General features: G+C 38.1%; 1 protein-coding gene across 3 annotated transcripts in view; it reads left to right on the top strand.

The window, feature by feature from the left end:
* Positions 1-20,159, top strand: part of GRM7 (glutamate receptor, metabotropic 7) — a 1,560,849-nt gene that overhangs the window by 693,577 nt on the left and 847,113 nt on the right. The window lies entirely within an intron of this gene.

The following is a 20,159-nucleotide window of genomic DNA, read 5'->3' on the forward strand; positions in this document are numbered from 1 at the left end:
TGGTGATGTCCTGCCCTGGTTTTGGTAGGAGGATTATGCTTCCTTCATAAACCGAGAGAGTTTATGTATTAGAGAGTTTTTTACCTCTTCTATATTCTGGAATAATTTGAGTAGAATTGGTGACAGCTCTTTCCTGAATGTTTGGTAGAACTCACCAGTGAAGCCATCTGGGCCTGGACTTCTTTTGGTTGGTACTTTTTTGATAACCTGATCAATTTCTTTTTTTGTTATGGGTCTATTCAGGTTTTCTACTTCACTCTGTATAAGTTTAGGTAGGTGGTGTTTTTCTAAAAATGTATCCATCTCTTCTAAGTTTTCTAATTTGTTGGAGTACAGCTTCTCATAGTATTCGATTATTATCCTTTTGATTTCATTTGGTTCCATTGTGACTTCGCCCATGTGGTTTTTAATCTTTGTTGTTTGTACCTTCTCCCTCTTTTCTTTTGTTAGTTATGCCAATAGTGTTCAAATTTATTAATCCTTTGAAAGAACCAGCTTCTTGTCCTGTTGATTGTTTTTATAGTTTTTCTGTTTTCTGTCTCATTTATTTCTCCTTTAATCTTTATTATTTCTTTTGTTTTGGTGGCTGTAGGTTCCCTCTGTGTGTCTGTTTCTAATTGTTGTAGGTGCTGTGTTAATGTGTTAATTTTGGTTCTTTCTTCTTTTTGGATGTGTGCATTTATTGCAATAAATTGTTCTCTCAGCACCGCTTTCACTATGTCACAAAGATTTTGGTATGTTGTGTTTTTGTTCTCATTTGTTTCTAGGAACTTTGTGAGTTTACATTTTATTTCTTCTACTACCCAGTTGCTTTTCAGCAGGGTGTTATTCAGTTTCCAGGCATTTGACTTTATTTCCTTGGTCTTCCTATTGATGATTTCTAATTTGATAGCACTGTGATCTGAGAAGATGCATGTAGTATTTTGTTATTTTAAATTTTTGGAGATTTGTTTTGTGTCCTAAGCATGGTCTATCTTAGAGAATGTTCCATGCGCACTGGAAAATAATGTGTATTCTTCTGTTGTTTTGTTAAATGCTCTGTACTCATCTATGAGGTCCAGTTGGCTGATTGTGTTGTTTTATTCTTCTGTGTCTTTGTCAAGTTTCTTTCTGGTTGTTCTATCCATTTACAAAGCAATTTATTAAAATTACCTACAATTATTGTAGATTTGTCTGTTTCTTTCTTCAAATCTATTAGAGTTTGTTTTATATATCTTTGAGGTCTTTCGTTGAGAGCATAGATATTTATTATGGTTATGTCATCTTATTCAATTGTCCCTTTAATCATGAGATAATGTCCATCTTTATCTATTATGCTGGTTTTTGCCTTAAAGTTTATTTTATTAGTGATTAGTATTGCCACTCTTGCTCGTTTTTATATTGCAATTATCTTGGCCTGTTTTTTCCCTATCCTTTGACTTTTAGTCTTTTTTTTTTTTTTTTTGTCTTTGTGTGTACAGTGTATCTCTTGCAGACTGCATAGTGAAGGACCTTGTTTTCTTATAAATTCTACTGCTCTCCATCTCTTAACTGGTGCATTTAATCAATTTACAATCAGTGTAATTATCAATAGGTATGGATCAATTGCTATCATTATATTTTGTTTTTGTGTGTGTGTGTTGCTGCTGGTTTTTTTGTTGTGCATGTCTTCCTGTGCTGAATTCATGTTTTTGGTGTTCTTTGTTGTCACTGTACTCCATAGTTTTAATGTCAATATCTTAGTATGTTGTGAAGTGTTCATTTTCTTTGAGGTTACCTTATATTCCATTAACTTTTCCTTCCATTTAGTGCAGTCTATTTTGTCTTGTAATTTACCTGACCTTCTCACCCTTTGGATCTCTGTTTCTACATGTTTACCTTCTTTCACATTGTAATTGTTTTGATCATAGACTGATCTCCCTGATCCTCTGAATGTGTTCTTATAGTTTTGTTCTGTTTTTGACTCTTCCATTTGTTGATAGAGTTCTGGGTGGTGCTGCCACATATGTCAATCTTGGTTATTGTCTGTTCTTGTTGTTTTTCAGTCCACAGAACTTACTTTAGAATGTTTTGTAGTGCAGGGTTGGTTGTGGCAAAATCTCTTAGCTTCTGTTTTTCCTGGACAATTTTGATTACATCATTATATTTGATTGACAGCTTTGTTGCATGGAAGATACTTGGTTAGCAGGTTTTTAATTTCAGGGTGCCTTCTTGCCTGCATGGTTTCTGCTGAAAGATCCAAGCTTAATCTGACTTGCTTGCCTTTGTATGTAACACTTCTCTTTTCCCTAGCTGCTTTCAGGATTCTCTCCTTATTTTTGATTTTGTAGAACTTGCTCATTATATTTCTTGGTGGTTTTCTTTTGGGGTCTATCCTTCCTCAGGTGCACTGAGCTTCTTGAATGCTTATCTTTTTGCTTTTCAGGATGTTAGGGAAATTTGGTTCCAGAATGCTCATAATTCTTAAGTTATTCCTCTTCATATTGTCCAACATGAATCTTAGAACTTCTTCAGATTTTTGCATCCTTTTTTCTGCTTGTTCTTCTATATTAGTAGTATTGAGCGTTTTGTTTTCCAGTTCACTTCCATCTCTTCAGTTCTATTCTTTTACCCTTTCATTGTATTGTCCATTTCTAATAATCTGCTATTAATCATTTGGACCTCTTTTTGTAAGTTTTGAATTGTTTCCAATGCTGTACCTGTCTTTTTTGATTGTTCATGTAGCATTTTCCGGAGTTCTTGCTTATTTTTCTCAACTCCTCTGCAAAGTGTTTTGATACATATCGCTATGATTTTTCTGAATTCCTCCTCAGGCATTTCCTAAGCCTTCCCTCCTTCTAATATGAAGTTGAGGTCTACCTCCAGCTCATTTGTCTCAGGGATTTTATATTGTTTCTAGACATGTGCAGAGATGGACATCTGTTTCTTGGGCATATTCTTATGGCCTTATTACTTAGATAAATGTATGTTCATTCATTTGGCCTTATTACTTAGATAAATGTATGTTTTAGCATTTTATATACTTTCTGATTGCCTCCAGATACATGTGGTCAGGCTATATGGGCTTCCCTTTTCACTATTCTGATTATTATACTCAGGATCACTGTTGCAGGTGTTGGCTGCCTACCTGGTGTATTGTAGCTAGTATTGGTTCTTGCCTGAATGGTGGGATTTTATAGGGTGTGATTGTTACTTGACTATATGACCTCAATTGCTGTCTCTTCTCAGGTAATGTAGAGAGATAAAGAGCCCAAAAATCAAAACAGCAGTAGCAAAGAAGACAGATTGGATAGTGTAGTCTAAAATTGCAGAAAAGAGAGAAGAGAAAAAATAATAATTTTGTAGCCAAATATGAGTATAACTTAATGTCCCTCTCTCAGCTTCTTGCCTTCAAGGCCACCTGAGAAATTTCAAGATGCCTCTGTTGGTTGTTATGACATAATTCTAGATTTAATTTTTGGCCTGTTTCCTTTTTAGTGTTTGTCTCTCCCACTCCATAACCCCTATTTAGGCCTTTCTCCCAGTGATAAACAGTTCAGGGCCAGCTGTGGACGTTTTGTCTGAGCAGGTCTGTGTGCAAGCATAGCAGAACCCTCTGGGGATGCAGTTGGGGTTTTCGCTCACTCAGGGACCCTCTGTAGTTACCAGAATGGAGATGCGCAGACAGCAAGGGCTCAATGAACTGATACAAAAAAAGAATGTCCCCACTTTTGTCTCTGAGGATCCATTAGGTGTGTGTGGCAGCTCTGATTCTTCCCCCTCTCCATTTCCCCCAAGATGGCAACCCCAGGAGCCACTGAGGCCAGAGGATCTGGAAGCACTGAATTTCTGGCTTCTGCTGCAAATTCCACTGGCTGTGAGCCTTAAAACTTTCTAAATATTCCTTATATGTGGTTCAGAGTTCTGGAACTGTCCCTTTAATCTGCTTCATCTGGTATTCTGTGTTATTGCTGATGGAGATCCTCACTGCCTGTCTCCCAGATCTGTCATCAAGCTCCACCTCTCTCATGCCCATTTATAAAACAAAACTTTTGTTTCTCTCAAGGGCATGTAAACTATTTTTGACATTCAAAGCAACAGTCACTTCCTTCACATGATTAGATACTTTTCTATAATTATTATGAAATGAAACCAGAATAATAATAATGGACACAAAATAAATGGAGCCAGTGAAAATCTAAGTTTGTACTATGGTAGATTATGCATTGGGATCCTAACCACAAGGGTAGCTGTTCAAATTCACCAGCTGCTCCAAGGGAGAAAGATGAGACTATCTCCTCTCATAAAGATATACAGCCTCGAAAACCCTATAAGGGTCACTGTGAGTCAGAACCGCCTTGACGACACTCCACAACCACCATATTTATATTTATGCCTGTAAAAAATTATGAACAAGTAAATATATGAGTAAAATAATACTGTATAGTATTTTCTTTTAAAAAATCCAGTCATGCATCTTGTGTAAGGAGAAAAATTATATATTTGTATATTGGTTGTTTTATTGTTAGACATGATAGCATCACTGTTTCTGCTTCAGGGTTTTAAGTTGTGCAAAACAATAACATTTTTTTTTTGAAAATCAATTTTCTTTGCATATTGCCATTTAATAGAAAACCTAGCTAGATATGCCCATCTATATTTGCTCATAATTGATCACACTTCTCATTAAGTGTATTTGCAAAGTTGTTGGTTTTTATTTTATTTTTTTCTTTCAAGAAGCAACAGATACAGAAATAGAAAAAGTCTCAAATATAAAGATAAACTTGGCAGAAATTCATAAAATCATTTATATTTCTCAATAAATTCTAGAAATTGCCACAGCAACCTGTGTATTTCTTTGGAACTGATTTTTCAGATTATTCCGGAGGTGGAAAATGCTGCCTTAAAATAATGAGGTGAAAAGTCTTCCTTTATGTAGTCTTTTGTCAAACAGCTTGAGTAGTTTTCCCCTCTAAGCCCCTTTATGCTAGTTTTTTTACTCCTGAGCATTTGTTACTTTTGCCCTGCTTGATTTCTGTTTCCAGAGTAGGCTGTAAATGTCATGATGGGTTAATACTCTTTGTATGGGATTGGGCTACAAACTGTCCTCTAATTGGTATACACCTTGTAGGGATTGGTTGATAGACTATACAAATGTAGTAACAATTGTTACTAAGTGCCATCAAGTCTGTTAGGACTTACGGTGACCCTGTATAGAGTTCCTGAGGATTGGCTTGTGGGTTAGAACTGCTGACCTTATGCTTAATAGTCCAGTGCTTATCCAACAGCACCTCACCAAGCTCGATCCAAATATTTAGAGTATTGAGATTGTAGTCCTAGAATTTCAACTAATTTAACTCAGAGGATGTCTGTATCTCAGTATTTTACCTAATTGTCTAGAAGCACATATTCTTTTCAAACTAGAGTTCTGGTGTGGTTCTATAGGATAAGATTATATATATGAAGGGACAATGGTCCACTGAAGGGATTGACCTTTGAAGCATGCAGAGAGGGTCATACCTTACAACTGGTAAGGTCTGAAGTTTCAGAAAGGAACAAAAAAAGAAACAAACAAACAAACAAACAAACAAAAAAAAAAAAAACAGAGAGACAAAAAGAGAGAAAGAAGAAGTGAGAGAGGAGGCAAGGAATCATCTAAAAGATCTATAAAGAAAATCTGTTCAGGTGGAGCTGTGACGAGGCTTGCATGGGGCAGATAAGAGTCCACTTGCTTGTTTAGTGGAAGGAACTGAGAAAGCAATTTGGAGCTGAAGACAGACGGATTAACGGACGTCCTCCCCACGTCTGAGAAGCCTCTCAGACTCTCTACACGCTTGTTGCTCCTGCTTCTGACATATAGCTTGATAATCTTGATCCTTAGCTGCACCCCATGTCTTCCTTAATAAAGCACATAACTACGTACAGTTAGCGAGCTCTGTTTGTCAAGTCCAAATTAGGAAACCTTACAGAGAAGTAGAGAGTGTAGAGGAAGTGATGGTGTTGTTAAGTATTGTCCTGTCAGTTCCAACTCATCAAGACCCTGTATAGGATTTCCATGGAGTAGCTGGTAGGTTTGAGTTGCTGACATTGTGTTTCAAACTTCCTTTACAATTGAGCGCATTATTTTGCAACGCCAAATGGCCGGTGTTAACACTGATAAAAAGTTGGCAGAGTGGATATATACCTGACCTCTACTTCATAGAACTGACCTTTGGGCTGATCCTGGTTCTTATTCCTAAGGAATCTAGACCATTTCTGACGCTGCTATTTGAACTTCACAAATATCTTTGTCAGAAAATCCATCATAAACTTTTTTTTTTTTTTTTAGTATAGACATTTTCGTTTTATTAGCTGAAATGGTAGTTTCAATATTAAAAATCAGTATCTCCTGTATCCCAACTCAGGAAGCAGCAAGCAATATTGTGGGAGAGAGTTGCCTTCAAGGTTCAGATTGCTGGTCTGCACACAACAAACAGGAATATGGGAGGGTGTGGACTGAAGACGCTGTCAGTGTTGCCATGGAATCCATTGTTGTAATCTTTCAATTACTCACTGCAATATGTAAGTGCCTTTTTCCCCAGTTAGTCTAGCCTTATTGGAAGCTTTTCATTAACACCTTGTTCCTCTGGACACATTTGGGGCACAACATATTGTCCTCCAGGTGGGGAGGTGGAAAATTGCAGGCAGGTAACAGGAAGAGAGCACACACTCTCCCTGGCTTTTCAGGAACCCAGACTTGTCCGGCATGAAATTGTAGGTGAACCCAACCATTTGTGTTTGCAGGGAGACTTCTTCCATGTACCACACACCACCTGACACCACAAGTCTCTTGTGCTGTATTATCTTCCTCTGGGACAGTATATTCAATGACCCCATCTCCTCAGTGGGAGGAGCCACTTCAGGAGAATCAGTCTCTGCAGAACTGACCTTCCTTTTCTTAGTCTTCAGAGGCCTATTCCCCACACACACATTTGATTTCTTTCTTACCCGTGTCTGAACCTTGGCTTCCTTTGCTGTGTCAGGAATATCCTTTAACTTTTGATCTGGGTAAGCATGCTCACAGAGTCTTCTATATGTTTCCAATTTCTGCCCTTTGGAGCTCAGTTTTAATTTTTGGCACCAGGCCCTCACGGTGTCACGATGAACCAGGTTAATGGGTGGCAGTTTTTCTGGAAGTGGAGGAACTGGAATCTTTTGAGTTTTTTGCCCATTACTGCCTTGTGCATTTTGTGAACAGGAAGCTTTTTCTTCTTTCAGAGTTCTTTTGATCGCTTTAACTGAGGTTTTTGGCAAAGCTGATGTGCTTGGTTCATTAGCAGCCTGTTGTTCAGTTTCTAATGGCACAGGTTCAAATTTAAGGGTACACACTCTGGCTTCTCTGTAGAGTTCCACTCTTTGCCTTTTGCATTCTCCATAGTCTCCAAAATTAAAAGTTGGTATGAAAATCCTTCTTACTAACAAAATGACTCCTGGTATGGCGCTGTAGGATCACTGAACTGGGGACAGCCAAGCGGGCAGTTCAAACCCACCTGCGGCTCCTCGGAAACCACTTGGTCGTTGGGAGTAGGTTCCCTATAAGTTGGAATCAACTCTCTAACACTTAACAATAACTGAACCCATCATAAACTTTTATTATGTTTGGTGCAATATTTCTGAAATTTCTTTCCCTGCAAGTATCAGACAGTAGTGATTGGTACCAATCATTAACAGTAATCCATTACTTTGGAATTTTTTCATGTTTAAAAGTGTTTTTATGTTTCTTCATCTTTAATTACTATGCTATTGTTGATTATTGAAAACATACTGTTTAAATATAACGATATGGAATGTTATGGGAGTTGCCTGAAGAGAACTTTATTGATTTACATAAAAAGAAAGGGGGTGGGGAGAATCCTGGCCATTGGGTGGATTGTACCTCATGATGCTGCGTCATGTCACAGAATAGAACTGCATTCCAGAAGGTATTTCTGGCGGATTCATTACAGAAGTACATCTCCGTGCCTTTCATTGTTTTCACCGGGCCACTGGGAATGTTTAATCTATGTTTAGTTTAGTAGTTAAATGCAAACTATAACAATACTCAGGACTTTTGAATAACCCTTCTGATGAATTTATTATCAAAATAAGTTTGGGTGTGGTTGTATCTGTACATTTTAGCTCAGCTGTATCATTGGGAATTCTCTGAATTGACTCATAGACAGAATACACTTCGTTGAGAGGATAAGTAATAAACAGAGTGTTAATTTGAAGATAATTCAAAGCCTTGGTGTGGTGCTATGTGTTAATGACTGGACTGCAAGGTCAGTCTGAACTATGTCGGTGGTCCAAGTACACCGGCTGTTCTTCACAAACTTTATACAGGGTCACTGTGAGTCCATACTGATTTGATGGCACTTAATAAGAACAAGGTGACACTTATGCATCTATTACTAAAACTCAACAGTAACTTCACCAATTGCATAGGACTTACATTCAGGATCAACAAACTGTGACCTGCAGGCCAAATTTGTTTTGTTACCTATTTTTATAAATCCATTCTTTTGAATTGTCCGTTTATGTATGCGTTATCTGCAACAGCTGGTTGCTTTCATGCTATAACAGCAGAGTTGAGTCATTGTGACAAGAGACCATATGGCTTACAATGTCTAAAGTATTTACTATCTGACCCTTTACAGAAGTCAAGTTTACCCACTCCACGTTTAGAACAACACAAGATTGGCGGGGTGGAAGCATTTTTTTCCCCCACTTTTCATTGTTTAGAATTGCTGTTATGTGATTGTGCTGAAACTCAGAGTTTTAAGGATTCCTTTAAAAAAAAAAAAAATTCTCTTTAGACAGTGCTTGAACATTTCCCTCACTCCTTTCTCACTATGCTATTCATTAAACCTGTAGCATTCTGGTACAGTTTTATTGTGGGAAATCATGTGTGAGAACCAAATAGGGCCTGATGTATAGTAGACCTGTGGATACTGGTGTGTTTCCCTTTTGTGAGCTCAAAACCATAAATTTTAAGGGGAGATGGTTCAAAACGTACAGGTAGTAGAGGAATTGTAGATTGGGGATAAAATGTTACATACAATAGCGTATGTATCATCATAACATCCAATATAACTATGCCAAATTCTTGTAAATTGTAGGTCCTGCAACATTTTTATATGCCTCGTCTGTGTAGAGAGTACTTTGTCTTTGTTTTAGTTTGCAGTTTGATGACAATTTCAGGGGCCAAGAGCCAATCCAATGGCTTCCTTCATCTTAAATGTCACCATGGATATCTTCACTATTCTGAGTAGTCTGAGTATCAGAAGTGGTGTTAGCCTCATGGGAGTAGTGATATAAAGGCCTGTCTGTGTAGTTCAGAGACAAGCCTAGGTAAAAACCAATGGCTGACCATCTAAGCAAAGAAATGGGACATTTGTACATGACTACTTTAAGTCAAAAATGACCAATCTCAACTGAAATTCTTTTACAGTATCTTTCTGTCTTATGTGAACTACAGAAGGTTGAGTTACTTGCTGCTCTATGTACCTTGGCATATTTTTATTGGACAGCTATTGCTGTAATGGGCCGTTTCAAAAGGGCAGTGTTTACTGTAATTATTCATTTTGCCTTCCAGATAGGCAGATTGGCTGAGACTTGGCTGAGTTCAGCTGAAATCAGCCGGCCTAGGCCCCAGACTGAAGTTTGGAGTCAAATCTCTTCTAAGTGTCTCTTGATTTTCCTGGGTTCATTGTCCACCCAGAAAATAATATTTTCATGGCAGGTGGCAGAAGTACAAGAGGGCAAATATTGAAGAAAAAAAAAGTCTCTAGTTATTTCAAGACTCTTAGTGGCCCAAACAAGTATGAAATTGGATAGCAATGTATGCTTTGCCAACCACACAGAGGAATGCAGGATTGGGAGCAATATACCAATTTGTCACATCATGTATTTAAATACAAACCAAGTTCCTACAAGAAGCTCTGGATCAGGATTTGGTTGTTGTTGTTGTTACGTGTCATCTAGTTAGTACCAAGTTACAGCACAAAAGAATGAAATACTGCCCAATCCACACCAGTCTCATAATTATTGCTATGCCTGAACCCATTGCTGCTGCCACTGTGCCAATCCATTTTGTTGGGGTTTTCCTCTTTTTCTCTGACCCTCCACTTTTCCAAACACTTGTCCTACTCCAGTGACTGAAGTCTCATAATGATATGTCCAAAGTATAAAAGACCAAGTTTGGCCTTCCTGGCCTACAAGGAGCACTTGGCTGTACTACTTCCAACACATATCCATTTGCTCCTTTGCGGTCCATGATACTTTCAGTATTCTCCTCTAACACCATAACTCAAAAGTGAAGATTCTTCTAAGGTCTTCCTTATTCAATGTCCAACTTTCACATGCATATGAGGCTATTGAAAATACCATGGTTTGCATCAATCCAGCCTTAGTCCTTAAACTGACAGCTTTCCTCTTCAACACTTTAGAGAGGTCTTGTGCAGCAGATTTGTCAATACAGTAAGCCATTTGATTTCTTGAGTGTTGGTTCCATGTGTGGTGATGGAACAAAATGAAGTCTGAGCAAAATGAAGTCTTCGACAATTTCAGTCTTTTCTCCATTTATGCAGATGTTGTTTATTGGTCAAGTAGTGAGGATTTTTGTTTTCTTTACATTGATATGCATCCCGTATCAAAGGCTGTGGTCTTTGATCTTCATCCGTAAGTATTTGAAGTCCTCTTCTCTTCAGCAAGCAAGGTTGTATCATCTGCATATCGCAGGTTGTTAATGAGTGTTCCTCCAAACCTGATGCCACATTTTTCTTTCTGTGATCCAACTTCTTGGATTATTTGCTTAGCATACGTATTGAATAAGTGTGGTGAAAGAACACAAATCTGCTGCTCAATTTACCTAATTTTAAACCATTTGGTGTTCCCTTGTTCTATTCACATAATTGCTTCTTGGTTCATGTACAGGTTTTTCATGAACACAATTAAGTGTTCTGGAATCCTCATACTTCACAATGTTGTCCATAGCATGTCATGATCCACACAATTGAAAACCTCTCCTAGTCAATAAAGCACAGGCAAACATCTTTCTGGTTTTCTCTGCTTTCAGCAAGATCCATCCTACGTCAGCAATGATACACTCCTTTCCATTTCCTCTTCTGAATCTGTCTTGGGCCTCTGGAAGTTCGTTGTCAATGTATGGTTGCAGCCATTTTTTGTATTTTTAGTAAAATTTTACTCATATGGGGTATCAGTGATACTGTCCACTCATGTTTGCCTTCCACTGGGACACCTGTCCTTGGAATGGATACAAATGCGCATCTCTTCCTGTCAGTTAGCCAGGTACTTGTCTTCCAAATGTCTTGCCATGGACGAATGAGTGCCTCCAGTGCCACATCAATTGGTTGAATTAATTTATTTTAATTTGTATTCTATCTATTCCCGGTGACTTGTTCTATCTCCAGGTTTTTGCACACTTCATGACAATATTTTACTTGGTCTTGTTGGCTGACCTTTCAAATTTTCCATTCAGATCTTGGTCCTCCTCACTTCTTCCATGTGCTTTAGCATCTCTATGGCGGAGAGCAAATTTCAGAGTCTTCCTTTTTTCCTTGTCTTCTTAATGACCCTCGTGGTACTCTTCATGTCATCCCACAACTCTTCTTGACTTTGGTCTTTAGTGTCTAATGCATCAAACAATGAATCTTCAGATAAATCTCTAAATTAAAGTGTGATATATTTAAAGTCGTATTTTTCTCTTGTGGGCTTGTTTTAATTGTCTTCAGCTTCAGTCTGAATTTGCAATGGGGCAATTGATGGTCTGTTCTACAGTCTGCCCTGGCCTTGGTTTCTCTGATGATATAGAGCTTTTCCACTGTCTCTTTCCACAGATGTAGTCAATTTGATGTCTGGTTATTCTGTCTTGTGAGTTACATGTGTAAAGTTTTCTTTTATATTATTCAAAAAGGTGTTTGCAGTGAAGAAGTCACTGGTCTTACAAAATTCTACATGCAATCTACAGCATCATTTCTATCACCAAGGCCATATTTTCCAACTACTAATCCATTCTCCTTGCTTCTAACCTTTGCATTCCAATTGCCAATAATTATGAATACATCTTGATTGCATGTTTGATCTATTTCAGACTGAAGAAATGGGTTGAATTCAATTTCATCATCAGTGGCTTTAGTTGTTGGTGGGTAAATTTGAACAATAGAGGTATGAACTGGCCTTCCTTGTAGGCATATGGGTATTATCCTATCACAGACAGCATTGTTCTTCAGCTTTCTAGCTACTATGAATGTAGATATCCAGCTTACTTTTCAAGAGTAGACATACACCCATTAGCCTTGATTAAGAACAATGATCACATTCTATTCTATAAGTTACAATGATAATTGTTATGAAGTCTGATGCATGCTAGGGATAAGATTCTGAAACACCATTTGAGAATCCTAAGTAGATGGCCTAATGTATGACAAGGGCTTTGTAAAATCTTCCCGACTGTAAAAGAAAATGGGAAAAGAAGGAAGGAGAGAAAAGTCAAGGAATAAAGAAATAAGTCATAAATTATAAACACCCTGTGTATAAGATAGAGTTCTCATGTGGTGCTGTAGGATAAGCACTGGACTACTAACTGAAAGGTCAGTGGTTCAAATCCACCAGCCAATTTTGTAAACCCTATATAAGATTCACATGAATCAGAAGCTACTTAACAGCACTTAACAACAACAACAAATATAAAAGATGGTCCTTAGGTGGTACAAGGTTGATAATTGCACTGGAAAATTATCAACTGGAAGGTTGATAATTCAAACCCAAACAGAGATATCACAGGCAAAGCCTTGATAATCTGTTTTATTAAGACTGTAGCTAAGAAAGTTCTATAGGTTTATAACATTGTTTTGCCCTGAATTAAAGTCAATTTAATGACTTCAGGTTTGGTCTTGGTTTTATTAATAGGACAATACTAACCTTTGGCTTAAAGAGCACCTGGTGTGGTGCTGTGGGCTAATGCGTTAGACTGCAAAGTCGTTTGAACTGCAGTGTCAGTGGTTCAAGCTCACACGCTGCTCCTTGGAAACCCTATACAGGGTCTCTTTGGGTTGGAATAGACTCAATGGCACTTAACAACCACAACAACCTCCTATTTGGAGTACTGGTGTGGCACTGTAGGATAATGCACTGGGTAGCAAAGTCAGTTTGAATCATAAGGTTGGCAGTTCAAATCTACCAGCTTCTCCTCGAAAGCCTTATACAAGGTCCCTATTGGTAGTAACCTACTCCATGTTATTCAAAAACAACAATAGCCCTTTCATTAGGAGTCCTGATGTGATGCTATGAGTTAATGTGCTCGACTTCAAAGTCAGTTTGACCTATACAGGGTAGCTAAGAGTCTAACTGATTTGACAACACTAAACAATATCCAGCCTTCTATTTAAGGAACTTTGGTAGAGTTGTTGTTGTGATGTGCTGTGGATTAGGTTCCAACTCAGAGCGACCGTGTACAGGATTTCCAAGGCTGTAAATCTTTACAGGAGCAGAAAGCCTCATCTTTCTCCCATGGAACAGCTGGTAGTTTCCAACTGCTGACAGTGAGATTAATAGCCCAATTTGGAACCACTACGCTAGCTACCAGAGCTCCTTTTTGGTAGAATGGTGGTTACAAATAGGGCTGCTAACCTCAAGGTCAGAAATTTGAAACTACTAGCCTGAGTTCTGGTAGCATAGTGGTAACGAATCGGGTGGCAAATCTTAAGGTCAGCGGTTTGAAAGTACCAGCCGCTCTGCGAGAGAAAGATGAGGCTTTCTACTCTCGTAAAGATTTACACCCTCGGAAACCCTGTACAGGGTCGCTATGGGTCGGAACTGACTCTACGGCAATTAACAACAACAACAGCCTGTTCTGCTGGGAAACAAAGACAAGACTTTCTGCTCTGGTAAAAACTTACTACCTCAGAATCCCTATGCTGGGTCACTGAGTTGGAACCGACTCCATGAAACACTACCACCACCCTATTTACCATTTTTGTCTATATAATTTTCTTTGTTCCAGATCTCTCATAGAGTAATTCTTGAATCACAAAGATAATTTTAGTGTGGATCCTGCTTTTGGAACTTAGCTCTCACTTGGATCTTTAGCAGGGACCATGTTTTGAATTCATGTGCCATGTCGAAATACTGCACATAATTTCAGATGAGATAGGCATGTATGCATTGCTTTAACTCGAAGCACTGTCAAAGAGGCAACGACCCAAATCTGATCCTGGGCTCTAATTAAGGTTTATGAATGAGACGAAGCAGATATCTTGCCCTGTTGGGAAAGACATTTGCCAGAGCTTTTATCATACTTAAATTTCATAATCATAAATGTGATTGTTCAGTTTAACCCACATTAAAGCTCATATTCATTGTTACAAGATTATTTTTTTCTCCTTAATATTTTACATTAAATGTTTAATATCCAGTTGATTAGGCTGTTTTTTGTATAATCACATATCAAAATGTAATTTAGCATTTGGCAGGCCAGTTGGTAAACCTATGTTTTTGCTGACTTATTTATACTCTGGATAGGAATGACGAAATATCTAGAAACATTCCTTCTCTCACATTCCTTCCTTATCAGTGTTACTCTGATACAAATGTAGAGCTGTATTTTTCAAAAAACAATATATTTCATACCCTGCTGCTTCAAATATGTGGGTTTCATTCTTATTCATGGAACATAGCCATCTCATTAATTTTTATTAAATTTATTCAGTTTTAAATAACCTTTGACTATACAATGGCAAGGAGCTCTGGTAGCATAGTGGTTACGAATCGGGCTGTGAACTGCAAGCTCAGTAGTTCGAAACTACCAACTACTCCGTGGAAGAAAGTTGAGGTTTTCTCCTCCTGTAAAGATTTACAGCCTCAGAAACCCTGTTCAGGGTCATTATGGGTCAGAACCGACTCAAGTCACATACAGTGTCACAGATGTAAATGAAGCCTTATTGTCTCTTATTGTTTTTCCATTTTTGTGACCTATAAATAAAGACTTAAGAACTGGCCATATTTTATTTAATTCCTCAAGTATTTCTAGAATTTGAGGCTATCTGGACATAAATCCCTTCCTTTCTTATTTCAAGATTGTTGAAAATAGTTGACCTTTGTTGTTTTGGGTACCATCAAGTTGATTCCAACTCGTAGTGATTTCCTCCAACAAAATATAAATACACCCCAGTATTTTCTTGGATGTAATGTTTATGAGAACATTATGAGAACTAGGTCATTCTCCTCAGGAGCAGATGGGTGAGTTCCAAGCACCAAAGTTGATTTTTTTTTAGTATTTAAAAAACTACTGTTTCTTTCTTTCTGTAATATTTATAATGCTCAAATATTAAGAATATAAAATAAAAGCCAGTCTTTCATCTGTTCCAACTACCAGTCTTTTGATTGTACCACCAGGGAATGTGTTGTTGTTGTTGTTGTTAAGTGCCTTCGAGTCGGTTCCGACCCATAGCGACCCTGTACAGGGTTTCCGAGGGTGTAAATCCTTACGGGAGTAGAAAGCCTCATCTTTCTCCCGCGGAGCGGCTGGTAATTTCGAACCACTGACCTTAAGGTTCGCAGCCCGATTCGTAACCACTACGCTACCAGGTTACTTAAAAAATACCTTATTGCTCTTGTAAATATATGTTAGACTTGAGAATGGAAAATCTTTCTCTACTATTACCAAATACAGTGAGAATGACTATGTCACAAAAGACAAGTGGATTTAAAAAAACAATATCTGTGGTTTCATACTAGTAATTGGCAATGTCTCAGAAATGAAAGGGGCTCTCATGGCACTGTGGGTTAAGTGCTGGGCTGCTAAATGAAAGGTAGGTTGTTCAAACCCACCACCCAGTCTGTGGAACAAAAATGACACTGCCTGGCCCTATAAAGGTGTATTGTCTTGGAAATCCCAAGGAGCCATTCTGCTATATTCTACATGGTACTATAAGTGTGAATCAACTCAGTGGCATTGGGTATGATTTATAAAAGTTTGCTTTTTTTTTTTAAAGGATAGGACTTGAGATGTGTGAGGCACAGGTTGGCATTAATAACATGTGAGGTAATTAAGACAGGATTTGTTTCCTGGTACCTGAAGGGAGTGAATCCTTGCATGCCTTCCAGAACCATGTTCTTGTGGATGGAGGTGAATGTTACTGGTTCTGAGAATAATCATACCTGGAAGTGTATACCTAATTTGAAAATAGATTCCTAGATATTACTATTGACTAAGGAACTGTTCTCCTAACCAAAAGGTTAGACTTTCAAGTTCGTCTAGAGGTACCTTGAATGAAAAGCATGATGGTCTATTTCTGAAAAATCAGTCATTGGAAACCGTATAAGGATTCTTGTACTGTAACGCATATGGGATATCATGACTTGAAATCATTTCTAATGTAACAGCAATTTTTTAAATTTCTTGTTAATTTTGCAAGTGGCTAACCTAACCACATCTGGAGAGATTTTCTGCAGCAGATTTCTCATATATAATTTATGATGTAAGAATTTTGAAAGTGTTGAATTTCTAAAATTGATTCCCCTCTCATGAGTGAATTCCTATGGAAATTGGAATATGGGAAAATCTACTTCAAATGACTCATTCTATCCAATACTCATGAGAAATTTAGTGAACTGTTTGCCCTGTATTATTAGCAGAAAGCATCATTAGAAGGTGAAAAGGAATACACAGACTTACTGTACCAAAAAGAAATGGCTGGTGTTCAACCATTTGAAGAGGTAGCAGATGATCAAGAGCCACTGATACAGAAGAAAGGACTTCAAGGTCACTGAAGTCACTGGCAAGGAACAAGGCTCGAGGAATTGATGGAATACAAATTGAAATCTTTCAACAAATTTGAGGCAGCACTGGAGGCACTCACTCATCTCTGGTATGATATTTGGACAGTAGCTACCTGGCCAACAGATTGGAAGATATCTGTGTTTGTACCCAACCCAAAGATTGGTGACCCAACGTAATACAGAAATCATTGGACAGTATCATTAATATCATTGTTGTTGTTGTTGTTATGTGCCGTAGAATTGGTTCCGACTCATAGCGACCCTGTACAGGGTTTCTGAGGCTTTAAATCTTTACGGGAGCAGAGTGCCTCGTCTTTCTCCCATGGAATATCTGGTAGTTTCGAACTGCTGACCTTGCAGTTCGCAGCCCGATTCACAACCACTAAAATTTTGTTAAAAGTAATTCAAAAATGACTGCATCAGCACATTGACAGGGAACTATCAGAGGTTCAGACCAGATCCAGATAAAGACATAAAATGAGGGTTATCATTGCTAATGTCAGATGGATCTTGGCTGAAAGCAGAGAATGCAAGAAAGATGTTTACCTGTACTTTATTGACTTGGCAACGGCTTTTGATTTTGTGGATCATGATAAGCTATGGACAACATTGTAGAGAATGAATATTCCAGAACACTTAATTGTGCTCCTGAGGAATCTGTACACAGATCAAGAGGCAGTCGTTCAAACAGAACAAGGGGCAACTAAATGGCTTAAAATCAGGAAAGGTGTGCACCAGGGTTATACATATTATTTCACCATACTTATTTAATTTGTATGCTGAGTAAAAAATTTAAGAAACTGAATCATATCAAGAAGATTGTGGCCTCAGAATTAGAGGAAGACTCATTAACAACCTGCAATATGCAGATGATGCATCCTTGCTTGCTGAAAACTAAGAGGACAGCCTTGAGTTTGAATTGCACCTGAAGGTAAAGAAAACAAAAATCCTCACCACAGAACCAATAAATAATGTCGAGATAAATTAAGAAGAGTTTGAAGTTGTCAAATATGTAATTTTTCATGGGTCAACTATCAGTACTCATGGAAACAGCAGTCAATGTATTTCATTAATCAAAGACCTTTTCAAAGTGTTCAAGAGCATAGATGTGAATTTGAGGACTATGGTGTGACTGACCCAAATCATGGTATTTTAAATAGCCTTGTATGCATGTAGAAATTGGACAGTGAATCAGGAAAACCACAGAAGAATTGATGCATTTGTGTTATGGTGTTCGAAGGATTTCTACATGTACCATGGACTGACCAAAAAAAAAAAAAAAAAAAATCTGTGTTGGAAGAAGTACCGCTAGAATGCTCCTTAGAAGCCAGGATGGCCAGACTTCGTCTCTCCCACTGTGGGCATATTATCAGGAGGGATCAGTCCCTGGAGAATGAATGATATGCTTGATAAAGTGGGGGTCAGCAAAAAAGAGAAAGTCCCCAATGAGATAGATTGGCACACTGACAGCAATAATGGGCTCAAGCATAGCGACAATTGTAAGATACCAGCCAGTGTTTCGTTCTGTTGATCATAATGAGTTGGTAATGACTTACAAACTCCTACCAACAACAGGAACAATTTAATCAATTCTTCAAGGCTTTGGAAGCATTTATGTGAAGTCATTTTCCTTGATGATACAGATGAAGAACGTGGTGATAACTGGCGTCAGACTTTCCCTAATTTTCTTAAATAGGAGTCAGAGGGCATAAAGCTTACACTCCTCAGTGAAGAAACAGGAGAATTTTCTTGGAACTCTGTGAACAATAAGGAGAGTGACACATTTCTAAAGCCATTAAATGCTGGACAAATTTGTTTCCACTTCTTTTGATTGGGACACACACACACACACACACACACACACACACACACACACTGATAAATGGCTAGGTTCCTTCAACAATGATAAATGTTAAAATTCTTTCAAAATGGTTTTTATTGAATGTGTACTCTTTCAAGTCTTAAGGGAGGTAATAGTTTGTTGCTATGCTGCTGTATCTTAACAGGAATACTAAGGGCAAGAGGAAAGAGAGTTGAAGAAAAAGATGCTGAAAAATAACATGGTTCTTCAAGCTCAATTTAATTTCTCTTTTGGCATTTAGAGGTCACTATTTCAATGACAGCTAATCAAGTTATATCACTCTAATTTTGGTCTCCAATGTGACCAACTATTATCCAAAATGATAGTGTAATCATATGAAAGAATGCTTTTACAAAGTTAAATTTTGTGTATTTAAACATCTTATCAAACGTTACCTTGCAAAACGAGACCAGGGATCTGAGTACACACTGTCCTTTTCATCTTACCAGTATACAGACTCAGTCCTTTTTCTCCCCTGCGAGGGAGCATGACAGTGCTTGTGAGATTCGCTGAGGACCCGGCAGTGTTTCTGCTTGTGAGCTTGGCCCAGGACCCGGCAGTGTTTCATTCTATTGGGCATCAGGTCGCTATGAGTTGAAACTGACTTGAAGGTGCCTAACAACCAGAAGGGGAGCTGTATGAAGGGGCTTCAACAAGTTCATGGAATATTTCCATTATTTATTATTCCATTTTCTCACCAGCTTTGTGAAGCCCCTATTACTTATTTGTTTAGAGGTGTTGAATTAAAATATATGATACTGACTTATTAAATGAAACAATATTATCAGAAAAGTTTAAAATATTCACCTTTCAGAAGACTTTGATTACCTAAAAAAAAAAAAATACAGAAATTTTTCTAGTATTGTTTTCCATTCCATTAATCCCATTTTACAGATTCATAGTGAGGGGTGGAGAAGAGAGTAAGGGACAAGAGGGGAGACAAGCTCATTGCAGTCCCTGGTGGTAGAAATGACTAAGCCCTCAACTGCTAACTCAAAGTTTGTTGTTGTTGCTGTTGTTGTTGGGTGCCATCGAATCAGTAATGACTCATTGTGACCCTGTGCACAACAGAATGAAACACTGCCCAGTCCTGGACCAGCCTCACAATTGTTGCCATGCTTGAGCTCTCTGATGCTGCCACTTTGCCAATCCATCTCCCTGGAGGTTTTCCTCTTCTTCTCTGACCCTTGACCTTACCAAATGTGATATCCTTCTCCTGTGACTGGTCCCTTCTGACTATATGTCTGAAATATGAGAGACGAAGTTTGGTCATCTTGGCCTCCAAGGAGCACTCTGGCTGTGCTTCTTCCAAAAATGAATCTATTGGTTCTTTTGGCAGCCCATGGCACTTTCAATATTCTCCTCCAACACCATAATGCAAATGCATCAATTCTTTTACAGTTTTCCTTATTCACTGTCCAGCTTTCACAAGCATATGAGGTTATTGAAAATACCATGGCTTGGGTCAGGTGCACCTTAGTCCTCAAACTGATATCTTTGCTCTTCCACATTTTAAAAAGGT

The sequence above is a fragment of the Chrysochloris asiatica genome, unplaced genomic scaffold (genome assembly GCF_000296735.1).
Source record: "Chrysochloris asiatica unplaced genomic scaffold, ChrAsi1.0 scaffold00028, whole genome shotgun sequence".
Taxonomy (NCBI): Eukaryota; Metazoa; Chordata; class Mammalia; order Afrosoricida; family Chrysochloridae; genus Chrysochloris; species Chrysochloris asiatica.